Genomic DNA, 3383 nt, shown 5'->3' with positions numbered 1-3383 from the left:
CTGCAAAAATTTAATATTTCATGCTGACGACGTTGCCGAATTGAGATTTTCCTCCAGATTTTCTGAGGGTTGACCGGAATAAAGGTATATGGCACATTTGGTAACGTTTTCTGTTCAAAAATTATTCCGGGGAATAGAAATAGAAAAAAAGTGTTTATGTTTCGGAGAGAACAATTTTTGAATAAAAAATGCGTAAACTTGTTCCGGGAATAAAAAATGAATAGAAACATGTTTGGTAAATTATATTCTTTTTTTGTTTCTTTTAATTTTTTAATATTTTTATTTTATTTTTCATTTTTTCCTTTCTTTTTTATTTTTCTTCTTTCAGCCTATCGCCGGCCTCCTGGCGACCGGCCGATGGGGCCGGGGCCTCGTCGGGGGCCGGCGACGCTCCGGCGAGGTCGCCGCCCTCGACGGCGTCATCGGCCCTCAACGGCCGGTCGTCGGCCATGGCCGAGGCCGGCGACCGCCAAAAAAAAAAGAAGAAAAAAGAAGAAGAAAAGAAGAAGAGAGAGAAGAAGAAGCGTTTCTTCAAAATCGTTTCGGAATAAGAAACAACTTCTTTTTTTTCTCATTTTTGTTCTTTTTGTGTTCGGAAACAAAAAAACAAAAAAAGTATTCAGAAACAGAAACAAGGAATAAAAACATGCAGGCCCATAATTTCCCAACTTGAATAGGTGGTACCCGAAAAATTCAGAGTCGAAAGGAGTCATATTCACTAGACCAGGGATGAACCCACAAGGACAATTTTGTTCTTCATTGAACCCCCCGGAAAGAAAACTTAGAAAAAAAGAAAGAGAAATAAACAAAAGAGAGGTGAGCCAAAGTAAGTATAGCCAGCACATCAAAAAAAGTAAGTATAGCCAAAGTTATGACCAAAAGAAAAAAGAAGAAGGTATAGCCAAAGTATACTTACGCTTGTAAAAACGGTTCACATTAGTAAATTTTTTAAAATTTTAAAACTAATATTTAAAACTGAATTAATGTCTATATAATAGATTTATGATTTTTTTTGTAATTATGCTCAGGTTGACCTTTTCCTTTTAACAATATGTCATATGTCTATTTTGAGTGTTTCCCCTGCCATTTACATGTCCTTATTAGAGTTACAAATTTATTATATTGTTTGATAATATTTTGGACAGATAACATTAGCAAATTGACTTGTTTTGTGTGTGCAAAAATATCATTACAACGGCTGGTCAACAAAACACAAAAATATTTAACTTAAAAATATCATGTGTGCGTGTATTACATCGTATAAAAATGAGTGCCGAACACCTGAAGTGTCACAACTTGACACAAAGAAATACTTAAGTGCTAAAAGTTAGGAAAATGACACTTAAGTGCAAAAAACGAAGCAAAATAGATCACTTAAGTGTTAACGGTGACAAAATCCGATTAAAATGCTGACGTGAAGATTTTCCAACGAATTAAGTGCAAAACAACGTTGTTTTACATACTAATGTGACTAGATAAGTGCAAAAACGATGTCTTTTTGTCGCTGACGCGGTAAATTTTTAATATAAAAATTAATTAAATTAAATTTAAAGCTAAACTTATTTATAAAAAAAAAAAATAGAGGTGGCAGCGGCAAGGGCTTAACCCTCAGCCGCGTGCTTCCTCCCTCCCTTTTAAAAATAATAATAATAATAATAATTTTTTGTAATTTAATTAGTTTAATTTTTATATTAAAATTCAAATTCGTGTCAAAACGACGTTGTTTTTGTTTTTTTGCTTAGTTAGCTCTCCGGTGAGCCACATAAGCAAGTAAAAATAATAAAAAATTGCCGTGTATGATTGGTAAGGTTTGCTGGATGTGGCACTTAAATGTCTCACTTTTAGAAAAAAAAAATGACATTTAAGTGTTCATTTTCTAACTTTTGGTACTTAAATGTCTTTTCATGCCAAGTTTTGATATGTGGGCTATACTTCTTCCGTATAAAAGTTATGTAAGTTAAATAGTTAAGAGCCGGCATTGTAACTTCTACACAACGTTCTAAAAGATTTAAATTTAATTGTTTAAATATTAATGACATTTGCTCTGGTTATGCCATAGTCCTCTCTCTCCCTCTCTCTAAAGTTTGAAATCCCTCGTAAATTATAAATTAAGAAATCAAATGGTTATGGTGTTTTAAATTGCGTCAGAATAATGTTAGAGATATACTAAAAGTTCTTACTAGAATAATACTAAAACTCTATGTATTTCACAGAAATATATGATTTTGAAAATATTTTCCTAATAATAATCGTCCGTACTGTTATAAAAACAAACGATCGAATTTTTTTCATTATCCATAAAAATGTTTAGACGTAAAATGAAAACAATTTTCATTGATTGATTATTTCGAACAATATATGCAATCATTTTAGAAAAATGGTTTCAAAACAAAGTCTTGTATCTATTTCATGAAGAATGAATGATTTTAAGAACATTTTCCTACTTATATCACTTATCAAAATGGATAAGCAAAAATTGTATACCAAAATATTTAAATATAAATTGTTATCAATAATGAAAATAATTTTCATTGATTGATCATTTTGAGCAATATATGCAATCATTTTTAAGAAAATGGTTTTGAAACAGAGCCATGCGTTTATTTCACGAAAAATAAATTATTCGAATAACATTTTTTTAAAATGATCATTTGTATCGTTACCAAAATGAACAAACGATAAATATTTTTATCGTTTATTAAAATATTTAGACAAAAATTGATATTGATAGTGAAATATTTTTCATTGACTAATTTTTTCGAATAATACAAGTAATTATCTATAAGAAAATGCATTCTTAGTCGATCATTTTTCTTGAAATAATCAGCTTTTGCATTCTTTCCGGTTGGGGTGAGCTGAGGTGAACGAATTTGTATGGAATGGTTGATATGAAGAAGGAACGAGTTGGCCGAGAGACCTGGATCGAACTACGCGTCGTCGTTTAAGTTCTTCTTCTCCTTCTTTGGATCGCAGCCGCAACTGAATAATTTAGAAAAAAATGAATTTTTTTTTTTTTATCAAAAGGGGAAATTGTTCTCTCCCAATCTAAACCTGTTATTTTTTATTCAAACGCCGAAAAATCAAAAGACAATTTACCAGATATAATTTTTCTTCAAACAAATAAACCCTTAATGATTTTGTAAGTCGACATACACCCTCAAATGATTGCCGCAATTGCTCCTGTTAGGGTTTCGACCTTCATAATAATTAAAAATTAAATCAAATTTTTGTCTAATAGCTTAAACATTTAAAGTAGTTGGTGATGATTTCATAAAACTTTCACAAATTATCGAAATTGAAGGTTTTGAATTCAAATTTTTTCAATCCTTGATTAAATATTTCCTTGCTTAATATTAGGTAAAAAAAAAAAAAGACTAAACGTG

Source organism: Eucalyptus grandis, chromosome 2, assembly GCF_016545825.1.
Source record: "Eucalyptus grandis isolate ANBG69807.140 chromosome 2, ASM1654582v1, whole genome shotgun sequence".
Classification (NCBI taxonomy): Eukaryota; Viridiplantae; Streptophyta; class Magnoliopsida; order Myrtales; family Myrtaceae; genus Eucalyptus; species Eucalyptus grandis.
The sequence above is the reverse complement of the archived record's forward strand: the minus strand, read 5'-3'. Positions refer to the sequence as shown.